The sequence below is a fragment of the Sminthopsis crassicaudata genome, chromosome 3 (assembly GCF_048593235.1).
Source record: "Sminthopsis crassicaudata isolate SCR6 chromosome 3, ASM4859323v1, whole genome shotgun sequence".
Taxonomy (NCBI): domain Eukaryota; kingdom Metazoa; phylum Chordata; class Mammalia; order Dasyuromorphia; family Dasyuridae; genus Sminthopsis; species Sminthopsis crassicaudata.
In genome coordinates this window covers 117,390,241-117,402,735 of record NC_133619.1, presented here as the reverse complement: position 1 = coordinate 117,402,735, position 12,495 = coordinate 117,390,241, and the positions used below count along the sequence as shown (strand labels likewise).

General features: G+C 35.8%; 1 protein-coding gene across 11 annotated transcripts in view; it reads left to right on the top strand.

The window, feature by feature from the left end:
* The window catches only part of KLF12 (KLF transcription factor 12), a 536,656-nt gene that overhangs the window by 334,159 nt on the left and 190,002 nt on the right, over positions 1–12,495 (top strand). The window lies entirely within an intron of this gene.

Genomic DNA, 12,495 nt, shown 5'->3' with positions numbered 1-12,495 from the left:
CCCAGTAGTAGTATGGCTGGGTCAAAGGGTATGCACATTTTGATAACTTTTTGGGCATAATTCCAGATTGCTCTCCAGAATGGTTGGATTCTTTCACAACTCCACCAACAATGCATCAGTGTCCCAGTTTTCCCACAGCCCCTCCAACATTCATCGTTATTTGTTCCTGTCATCTTAGCCAATCTGACAGGTGTGTAATGATACCTCAGAGTTGTCTTAATTTGCATTTCTCTGATCAATAGTGATTTGGAACACTCTTTCATATGAGTGGAAATAGTTTTAATTTCATCATCTGAAAATTGTCTGTTCATATCCTTTGACCATTTATCAATTGGAGAATGGCTTGATTTCTTATAAATTAAAGTCAATTCTCTGTATATTTTGGAGATGAGGCCTTTATCAGAATCTTTAACTGTAAAAATTTTTTCCCAATTTGTTACTTCCCTTCTAATCTTGTTTGCATTAGTTTTGTTTGTGCAGAAACTTTTTAATTTGGTGTAATCAAAATGTTCTATTTTGTGATCAATAATGGTCTCTAGTTCTCCCTTGGACACAAACTCCTTCCTCCTCCACAAGTCTGAGAGGTAAACCATCCCATGTTCCTCCAATTTATTTATGATTTCGTTCTTTATGCCTAAATCTTGGACCCATTTTGATCTAATCTTAGTATGTGGTGTTAAATGTGGGTCCATGCCTAGTTTCTGCCATATTAATTTCCAGTTTTCCCAGCAGTTTTTGTCAAATAATGAATTCTTATCCCAAAATTTGGGATCTTTGGGTTTGTCAAAGATTAGATTGCTATTTTTATTCACTATCTTGTCCTGTGAACCTAACCTATGCCACTGATCAACTAGTCTATTTCTTAGCCAATACCAAATGGTTTTGGTGACTGTTGCTTTATAATATAGCTTTAAATCAGGTACACTTAGACCACCTTCCTCTGACTTTTTTTTCATTAGTTCCCTTGCAATTCTCGACCTTTTATTCTTCCATATGAATTTTGTTGTTATTTTTTCTAGGTCATTAAAATAGTTTCTTGGGAGTCTGATTGGTATAGCACTAAATAAATAGATTAGTTTGGGGAGTATTGTCATCTTTATTATATTCGCTCGGCCTATCCAAGAACATTGAATGTCTTTCCAATTATTTAAATCTGACTTTATTTTTGTGGCAAGTGTTTTGTAATTTTGCTCATATAATTCCTGACTCTCCTTTGGTAGATATATTCCCAAATATTTGATACTATCGACTGTTATTTTGAATGGAATTTCTCTTTGTATCTCTTGCTGTTGGATTGTGTTGGTAATGTATAAAAATCCTGAGGATTTATGTGGATTTATTTTGTATCCTGCGACTTTGCTAAAATTCTGAATTATTTCTAATAGCTTTTTAGCAGAGTCTTTGGGGTTCTCTAAGTATACCATCATGTCATCTGCGAAAAGTGACAATTTGATTTCTTCATTTCCTACTCTAATTCCTTGGATCTCTTTCTCGGCTCTTATTGCCAAGGCTAGAGTTTCTAGTACTATATTGAATAGTAATGGTGATAGTGGGCAACCTTGTTTCACTCCTGATCTTACAGGGAAAGGTTCTAGTTTATCACCATTACATATGATGTTTACTGAAGGTTTTAAATATATACTCCTTATTATTTTAAGGAATAGTCCATTTATTCCTATACTCTCAAGCGTTTTTAGTAGGAATGGATGTTGGATTTTATCAAATGCCTTTTCTGCATCTATTGAGATGATCATATGGTTTTTATTAATTTGATTATTAATATGGTCAATTATACTAATAGTTTTCCTAATATTAAACCAGCCCTGCATTCCTGGTATAAATCCCACTTGGTCATAGTGTATTATCCTGGGGATGATTTTCTGAAGTCTATTTGCTAATATCTTATTTAAGATTTTAGCATCAATATTCATTAAGGAAATTGGTCTATAGTTTTCTTTCTCAGTTTTCGATCTACCTGGTTTAGGTATCAGTACCATGTCTGTGTCATAGAAGGAATTTGGTAGGACTCCTTCAATCCCTATTTTTTCAAATAGTTTACATAGCATTGGAGTTAGTTGTTCTTTAAATGTTTGGTAGAATTCACCTGTAAATCCATCTGGTCCTGGGGACTTTTTCTTAGGAAGTTGGTTAATAGCTTGGTCTATTTCTTTTTCTGAGATGGGACTATTTAGACTACTTACTTCTTCCTCTGTTAATCTGGGCAAGCTATATTTTTGAAGGTATTCTTCCATTTCATTTAAGTTATCGAATTTATCAGCATAAAGTTGAGCAAAGTAGCTCCTAACTATTGTTCTAATTTCCTCTTCATTAGTGGTGAGTTCACCCTTTTCATTTTCAAGACTATCAATTTGCTTTTTCTCTTTCCTTTTTTTAATCAGGTTTACTAAGGGTTTGTCTATTTTGTTGGTTTTTTCATAAAACCAACTCTTAGTTTTATTAATTAATTCAATAGTTTTTTTACTTTCAATTTTATTAATCTCACCTTTTATTTTTTGAATTTCAAGTTTTGTGTTTGTCTGGGGGTTTTTAATTTGTTCCTTTTCTAGCAATTTTAGTTGTAAACCCAATTCGTTGGCCCTCTCTTTCTCTACTTTATGCAAGTAGGCCTGTAGAGATATAAAACTTCCCCTAATTACTGCTTTGGCTGTATCCCACACATTTTGGTATGATGTCTCATTATTGTCATTTTCTTGGGTGAAGTTATTAATTATGTCTATGATTTGCTGTTTTACCCAATCATTCTTTAGTATAAGATTATTTAGTTTCCAATTATTTTTTGGTCTATTTTCCCCTGGCTTTTTATTAAATGTTATTTTGATTGCATTATGGTCTGAAAAGGATGCATTTACTATTTCTGCCTTACTGCATTTGATTTTGAGGTTTTTATGCCCTAGTATATGATCAATTTTTGTATAGGTTCCATGAACTGCTGAGAAGAAAGTATATTCCTTTCTGTCTCCATTTAGCTTTCGCCAAAGATCTATCATATCAAACTTTTCTAGTATTCTATTTACCTCTTTGACTTCTTTCTTATTTATTTTGTGGTTTGATTTATCTAATTCTGATAGTGCAAGGTTGAGATCTCCCGCTATTATAGTTTTGCTATCTATTTCCTCTTGCAGCTCTCTTAATTTCTCTTTTAAGAATTTAGATGCTGCACCACTTGGTGCATACATGTTTAATATTGATACTGCTTCACTATTGATGCTTCCCTTTAGCAGGATATAATGCCCTTCCTTATCTCTTTTAATTAGATCAATTTTTGTTTTTGCTTGATCTGAGATGAGGATGGCTACTCCTGCTTTTTTGGTTTTGCCTGAAGCATAATAGATTCTGCTCCACCCTTTTACTTTTAGTTTGAATGTCTCATCCTGTTTCAGGTGTGTTTCCTGTAAACAACATATAGTAGGATTCTGACTTTTAATCCAGTCTGCTAACTGCTTCCTCTTTATGAGGCAGTTTGCCCCCTTCACATTTATGGTTAGAAGGACTAATTCTATATTGCTTGCCATCCTATTAACCCCTGCTTATGCTTTTCCCCTTTCCTTCCCTTTTACCCTCCTATCCAGTATTAAACTGGTAAACACCACTTGCTTTTCACAGCCCTCCCTTTTTAGGATCCCTCCCCCACCTTAAAGATCCTCCCCTTATTTTATCCCTTTTCCTCGAAATTACTGTATTCCCTTCCCCTTAGCTTACTCCTTCCCTTTCACTTTTCAATGAAGTGGAAGAAGTTTCACCATAAATCGAATATGTCTATTGATACACGCTATGTTCATCTCCCTCCTTTCTTTCTCTCAGATATAATAGGTTACCTTTGCCTCTTCATGAGATGTAGTACCACCACTTTATACTTTTTTATGATATAATCTCCTTTCCATCTCTAGTTTCTAAGACAAATTGTACATATGTTCTTTACATATTTTTTTTGACAGAAGTATGGTTCTCAAGATTTCTTTTTACCTTTTTTAGAAGTCTCTTGAGTTCTGTATTTGAAGATCAAACCTTTTATGTAGGTCTGGTTTTTTCATCAAAAATAGATGGAATTCATTTATTTCGTTAAATGTCCATCTTCTTCCCTGGAAAATGATGCTCATTCTTGCTGGGTAAGTTATTCTTGGCTGCATACCAAGTTCCTTAGCCTTTCGGAATATCATGTTCCAGGCCCTGCGTTCTTTTAATGTGGACGCTGCTAGATCCTGTGTTATCCTTATTGTGGATCCTCCATATCTGAATTGTTTTTTTCTAGCAGCTTCCAATATCTTTTCCTTTGTCTGATGGTTCTTGAACTTGGCCACTATATTTCTTGGCGTTTTGATTTTAGGGTCCCTTTCAGTAGGTGATCGATGAATTTTCTCAATGTCTATTTTACCCTCTGTTTCCAAAACGTCTGGGCAGTTCTCTTTGATAATTTCCTCGAAAATGGTGTCCAAGCTCTTTTTTTCCTCCCATTTTTCAGGGAGTCCGATTATTCTCAAATTGTCTCTCCTGGATCTGTTTTCCAGGTCTGTTGTCTTTCTGGTAAGGTACTTGACAGTCTTTTCAATTGTCTCATTTCTCTGGTTTTGCTTGACTCCCTCTTGGTTTCTCCTTGAGTCATTCATTTCTACTTGTTCCAGTCTAATTTTCAATGATGTATTTTCTTCACTCACTTTTTTTATATCTCTTTGTAATTGTCCAATTGAGTTTTTATCTTCTATGGAATTTTTTTCCATTGTATTTTTTAGAGAGCTGATTTCTTTTTCCAGCTCTCTAATCCTGTTTTCCTTGGAGTTGTTTACCTTTTCCAGCTCACTAATCCTGTTTCTCAATGATTTGATTTCTTTATCCATTCTGTCTTTGAATGCATGGGATGACTTCTCCAGGCTCTCTTGCCAAGCTTCCCTTTCCTTTTCCCATTTCTCTTCCAGCTCTCTTGTGAGAGCCTTTTTGATTTCCTCTATGAGGTTCTTTTGTATTGAGGAGCAGCTTATATCCCTCCCAGGGGATACATCTGGGGACATTCTGTTCCTAGTCTCTTCAGCATTTGAAGTCTGCTCCCTCTCCACACAGAAGCTGTCAATGGTTAGAGCCCTTTTGAATTTTTTGTTCATTTTGTCAGAGCAGGAATCAAAGAAAACAAACTGACAAGAGAAACAATTGGTCTGTTTTGCGGGGGATAGGGCTGGATGGTATTAATGGGCTTCCTCTACAGACTGGGGGTAGGGCAGCAGAGAGCCACTAACAGAACAGCAATGACTGTACTGAGTCTGCGCTCTGAGGCTCCGAGAACGCACCGAGTCAGTCCAGGTGGGGGTTAGGGGTGGCCGGGCTCTGAGAGACGCTGGCTTTCTGGGGTTTTAATCTTCACCTCCAGTGTTTACACCCTCTCTGCTGCTCCTGGCTTGCTGCCAAGACGGAGCATCCACACTGGGGCAAAAGCCCTTTCACAGAAACGGCAGAGATCACACCCCTCCCCCTCCGGTCTGAGCTGTGTGAGCTGCCTGTCTTGCTCTGGCTGTCTGCCCTCAGTCTGCGCCCTGTCTGATTGACCCTCCCCCGAACAAACACAGACCTTTTCTGGCGACTTTCAAGGATGTCTTTTCTTGGTGATAATTTGTGGATTTCTTTCTGGGTCAAGCATTAAGTCAGAGGCTTGTCATGAAGTAAGTTCTGAGAGAAAACGAGGAGCTCAAGCAGCTGTCTGCCTCCACGCCGCCATCTTGGCCGGAAGTCTATTTTTTTTTATTTTTTAAGTTTAGTTTGGAGGAGGGAAATATTCTAGAGAGACTGGACAAGCCTTATGTTCCCCTCCTCCCTGACCTTGTATTAGAGAATGCACTTTTGTCTGGGTAGTTCCTATCCAGGCCCTGGACCTGGGCTTCAACCTGAAACTCATCTTGTATAGAATCATTGACTCGAGTTGTTTAGGACCATCCAGTTTCAGACCTCTGGATTCTCTACTTTTTACACACCTTCATAATTAAGAAGAAATTAGCATTTCAAGTTGGGGTTGGAGCAGATGATCTCTCAGATCCATCTCTACTCTAAAATGATTTGAATATCTATACATTATCCATCCCTATACTCTCTTGCAAGTTGAACTTAAAGTCTTTTTTCCCCCAATAGTATTTTATTTTTCTTTTTTGCATTCCTTTGTGACTGAAGCATATAACTTTGAGATGTGTCTATCTCTTTGCAAAGATAGTTTTCAACTTCCATTTTTATAAAATTTTATATTAAAATTTTTTCTCCCTCACTCCCTTTCCCCCTCCCCAAGAAAGTAAGCAATTTTATGTAGATTGAGTATGTATAAAAATATTTCCGTTTCTATCATGTTGGGCAAAAAAAATCAGATTTAAAGAAAAAACCACAAGAAAAATAAACAAAAATGTGAAAATACTACTCTTAAAATCACAAATAGCCCCCATAGTTCTCTCTCTGGATGTGGATGACATTTTTTATCCCAAGTCATTTGGAATTGCCTTAGATCACTGCATTTTGAGAAGAGCCAAGTCCATCACATAATCTTGTTATTATGTATAGTGTTCTCCTGGTTCTTTTCGCTTCACTCAGCATCATGAGCTTAAGGTCTTAAAAATCATTTTTTTGTATTCTCAGAGATTTTCACCTGTTCTATCTTCAGAGACAATTCAATGTATAACATGTGAATTTATTAACTGACGCATATGCTTATCTTTAACTACCTCTCTCTTACACATATTCATATCACCCACACGTGCACACCTATGGGTAAATACATAAATGTCTGTTTATTCTGCTGTACAAAATATGTGGAAATGCATATGAGCAGCATAAATTGAGTTGCAAAGTCAATAGACAAAGAAACGTGCTATAACAGTGAAGGTAAGCATAATTTCTTAAATTTACAGTTTTATAGAATTTCCCAGAACGGTGAGATTAAATGACTAAGCCTATGTCACATAACCAGTATATATTGGAGACAGGTCTTAACTCTCAGGTTCTGAGCCCATGTTTTTACTCCCTGTATGACAGGGCTTTTACAACCACAAAATGGAAATAATATTGAGCAATCTAGAGGAAAGGAGAGTAGGAAATACCAGAAAAGAATAGCATATAGAAAATAAGAATTTTAAATAGTTTTGGGGAAAGGACTAGGAGTAATTTGGAAGAGATGAGGTCAATGAAATACACAAAATCAGTCGCAGCAAATAGTATTGCTAGCTGTGATTTAAAGAGAATGTGAATGTTTAAAGATATCTGAGTAAAAGAATATGGAATTTGGTTTTAGAAAAAAGTTAGGGGTATAGTTAGTGTGCAAAAAACTAAAAAAGCAAGAAAGAAAATTGATTAATGGAGGGGAGTGGGAAAGGAGATTATGAAGAAGGCAAAAAGACAAAGGTAAGAAAAAAGACAAAAGGAGTGACAGAGATGGGGTAGAGAAGTGTAATGAATAAAAACACAAAGGTTATGTTTGTGGCCACAGGCTATGAGGGCCATTAACAATTTGACTTGTTTTGGTTTGGGTTGTTACCATGGGAGTGAAAATTAACTTTTCTGCAGGGAATCACAGAAATTCATTTATCTTTATATCCAATAATGTGGACTTTTAATCTGCCTTCTACATATTACCCTCTGGCTGATGATAGGAAAAAATGATAATGAATTATAAATTAATTTTAGGGGATTTGATTGACATTAGAAATGAGTAGTAGATGAGATAGACCTTGTGGAGCAAAAGCTTTTGGACTTCTGGCACAATGCTTTAGTTACAGCTGGCCTTCAAGTGAATTTCTACAATGGTAGCATTGAACCCTAGCTCTGCTATTTATTATCTATATGATCTTTGACACTATTGTCTTCTTCCTAGGCCTCAGTTTCCCTATCTGTTAAATAATGACAAATGTCCAGAGGCTCTCTATGGTCCCCAGTAGCTCTAAATTTTATATAAATCCTACATTTTAGAGCTAAGTACAGTGACAGTTGAGTGGACCTGTGATTTCATCAGTGCATGTAACTCCTAGTAAGAAAGTCTCTCCATCAGTGCTGTTTGCTAACTTTTCTACTACTCACAGCTTCAGAAAGTTGCCCATAAAATTGAGAAATTAACTGGCTTTTCCAGGATCACCATCCCAGGCTATATCAGAAATAGAATTTATAGTTAACGGTCTCCTGACATCAAGATTTACACTAATGTTTCAACTTAAGAATGTTCTTCTTTACTAATTGATATTCATAAAACCCAAAGGGAAATAGAAATCAAATATGAAATACAGTCTATAATATGAATCAGTAATATTTTGTTCATGTTGCAAATGGTGTTATATAAGATTTAGAATGTACAAGTAGAAGGACGCCAAGAATAAACTCTGCATTCACCTCTATCACTCTTCAGAGAGCTTCTTATGTTTCCACATGTTAATCTTATGAGATCTGTGAGGGATTTCATGCTTGCAAGCATGAAATTATAAAACTTTACCTCCTCAGTTCTGAGACAACAACCTTCTGATGGAGATGTGCACTTTTCACTAGTACAACTTTTAAATATGTAGAACAAGTATCCTAAATTCCAGTCAAGTTCATTTTAATGTTTCAGTGTATTATAGTTTCCCCATAGATAAGTTGACAAAAAAGTAACCAAACAAATAAATACTCAGAATCACCAGATGAACTCAACTGTGTTCATTTAAAATTTTGTTTTATTTTGAAGATGGTGAGGTTTGGTTTTGCTTTTTCCTTTTCTTTTTATGGCGCTTCTATTGAAATCTATTTTTACTGTTTTTATATCTTTTATATCCTGAGTGTCTGAGAAAAAGGATTAAGGAGACAGACAGACAGACAGCTTTGTGACAGGCTATGTATTAATTAAAGCTATTTTGGATGTTCTCTAACTACCAAGATTACTTATTATCTTCAATGAATGTTTACAACAGAGCCTAGAGTAGGACCAAATAATCTATAGATATCAAAAAATCTGCTAGTAAAAATATTGGTTTTTCCCTCCTCCTTTTTCAGTTCTACAAAGACTGAAACACATTTATTTCAGAATTAAAATCAAAGCAGAAAGCGTAGGGATCATTTACTTCAGAAACTGACTCAGAAAAGTGAAATAATTTGTATAACAGTTCACAGGTAACAAGTAGAGACTACATCTTGGCCATCTTGCCCATGAAAGCTGCCATGATTTTCCATTCCCTTCCTTTGAAGATCCATCACATTCTTTGTGTTCATCCTTATGCATATTCCCTATTTTCACTTCCTCCATCAGTAGATTATAACCTCCTTGAGAACAAAGATTGTATCTTACTCCTCTGAATATCCAAACTAATTTTTCCACACAAGATTTAAAACTGCAAACCTACATTCTATTATAAAATATTTGTGAGATTTGTTTAATTGAACCATGTTAAATATCTGTGGATATTTAAACATTGTCTCAATAGTGTAAATGTCTCATAAAATGATTGTAGCAAGACAATAGATAACCATATTCCCTGAAGAAAAAAGACTCTTGTTCAGGCAGTGCCATGGATTTACAGCTAGATCTGGCAAAACCTCAGTTCACATCCTTCCTCAGAAACTTATTAACTGTGTTTTGGGTAAGAGTCACTTAAGCTGTCTGTCTCAGTTTCCTCATCTGTAAAGTGGGTATAATAATAGCGTCTACTTTCCAGGATTATCACGAGCATCAAACAAGATCATTTTTATAATGTACTTTAGAAAAATCTTTAGGGATTATATATGCTAGCCATTGTTATTATTTCATTCAGGAAATATTAATTAAGTGCTTATTATGTACAAGACCCAGTTTTAGATAATAAAGAAATAAAAATGCATAAAAACCTAAACTCTAAAAAAGACTCTAAGCAATTGAGAGAGATAAGACATTTCATCTTTCAGCTTCAGGCATTTTTTCTGGTTCTTTTGCTTAAAATGCTCCCTCCTAAAATGCCCCAACAAACCCCCCACATTTTACACTTTTAACTCCTCTTTTAATTATTTCCAATTTTTCCTACATACATATATATATATATATATATTTATGTTACATATATAAATATACATATGTTTGTTTCTCCTATATATGCAAATATAGATCTATATATTTTCATATAGCTTCTTTTTGTATCCCCAACACTTAGCACAGTCCCGGGGATATTAACAAATATTTATTGAATCTATGAATGAATGAATGAATGAATGAATGAATGGGTTAAAATAGGGTAAATTCATCAGAGAGATACAAAGTACTTTTTGGCACTCAGCAGATAGTAGGTGCTCAGTAACTTGCCAATTAGGTAGTAGCTGTCACCGAAATCTGAAGATTGTGTTTCTCTTGGCCTGAGTCTTATATATATGTCCATTTTGACGATAGCTACAGGTTCATGCATTTAGGATCAGAAAGGGCTCAGGTTCATCAGGTCTAAGCCTTTCATTTTATAGAAACCAGTACCTGGCAAAATTCAGTGACTTGCCTGTGGCTACAGGGTACCTGACAGAGGTATTATTTAAGCTCACATCCTTTGAATCCAAAATCAGTGTTCTTTTCACTGTCCCAATCTGCCTATGTAAAAGCAGTGTGGCCAGCTAGCCGTACCCTGGCAGCTAGTAATTTTACTTGTATCTGAGTATATGCCCGGAGTAATACAGTTGTTTGGCGTAATGGGAACCTTGTAATTGCATTATAATTTTACAATGAAACCTTTGGTTATCAGACATGCCCTGCCCTCTTCTCTTTGTTAGTCCCAAATTGTGAGTGAGAGTGTTAATGCCGTGGAAATACCATATCTCAGTTGGCATTTAACACTACGTCTTTGTTCGTAATAGTAAGGGTCACCGTTGGCAAACTGGGCTTTTGATGGAATGTCTGTCATTATTTACTTCTCCTAGCAAGCTATTTTCATTTTTAATGTAAAAGTTCAAAGGTCTATACAACCCTATATTAGTATTCTTTACTTCTTCCAGATAATGACCATATAAGTACAATCATTGACTTAGTTTTGGATTTTGTTTTTTTGTTATTTTTTTGTACATTGCCCACAGTCTTAGCCAGGATTAGTGCTTGTTAAGGCAGCTGAAATAGTTGATCCACCTGAGATCGTCCCCCTGCCATTGTAAATGTCAGCTGATTGGCCAGCACCTTGAACCATTTTTCTCCATCAAACTTCCATCTTCCCTGAAGCATTCTTTCACCTCCTGTCCCACATTGCTGCTGCTGGCTGGTCCACTTCCTCCTGCCTTCTTATACTAACTCCCCTTGTTATGCTGTGATGCTTTTCTGAATTTTGCTCTGATCCCTTATGATTCATCTTATTTTGCTATTAGCAGGATCTAAACTGAGTGATTGATTCATGTATTGTTCCAACAATATTATTAAAGGATCTGGCATTGTTCTAAGCACCATGGGGAATAGTCCAAATCCGAAATTTTATAAAGAAACTAAGAATTTTCTTATTAATTGGGTGATTAGCCCAGGTTCACAGAGGTGACAGTACCCAGATGTAGGATTTGAACAGATTTTTTGCTTATAAAACCAGTATTTTGGCCATTGTATAAAATGAACTTATGCTATTCCTCAGAAATCTTCAGTGCATCACTCTTAGCTTTTGAGCAAAATTCCTTGACTAGCATTGCAAAGCTGGGAGAAAATTATAATTTTCCATCCATATTTCATATTACTACTCTTTTTTCCCTTTATGTTCTGGTGAAACCAGATTGTGTCCTGACCCATGAATATGCCTTGTCCCCTTTCAATTCTGTGTCTTTATTCATACTGTTTCAGTGAATAGAAAATGCTCCCTCTCCCTTTTCACACTGTAAGTACTTACTCATCTTTAAAAGCCAATTCAAGGGCTCAAGCCTCTTAATTAGCCTTTTTAACACACTTTCTAACAGCATTTTCCCACAGACCTCTCATTTCACTTGTTTTTGTAATTCTCCAATGAACTAAATATATAATATGTATGTAACAGTTAATATTGCTATCTTCCTTTTTTTTTTTAACCTAGCTTTAATCATTGAATTTGGTAGCTGAGTGGAAATTGCATTGGAAAGGACAGAGATATGGGACAAGGGATCCGTTAGGCAACTATGGCAGTAGTAGACTTGAGAGGCGCTAAAAGCTTGAGTCAGGGTCACCATAAACTCAGTAAAGAGAAGGAAGGAAGGATGTGACAAATGTAAGGATGTATAATCAATAGGATTTGACAATTGATTGCATATGCAGAGTGAGAGAGAGTAGGAAATTAAGGATGAGATCAAAATGAGGAACTTGAATGACTGGCAAATGCTAGTGCCCTATTCCAGAAAAGATTTGGATTTGGATAAAAGGTAATTAGTTCAGTTTGGGTTCTGTTGAGTTTGAGTTACTTACCAGATATCCATTTGGAACTGTCTGATAAGCAGCTGGCAATTTGGAGCTCAAGCTTAAAACAGGTTGAGTGTAGATATATAGTGTAAATAAATAGATGCATAGAGTTGATCATTAAATCCATGAGAGCTGATAAAGTTTCT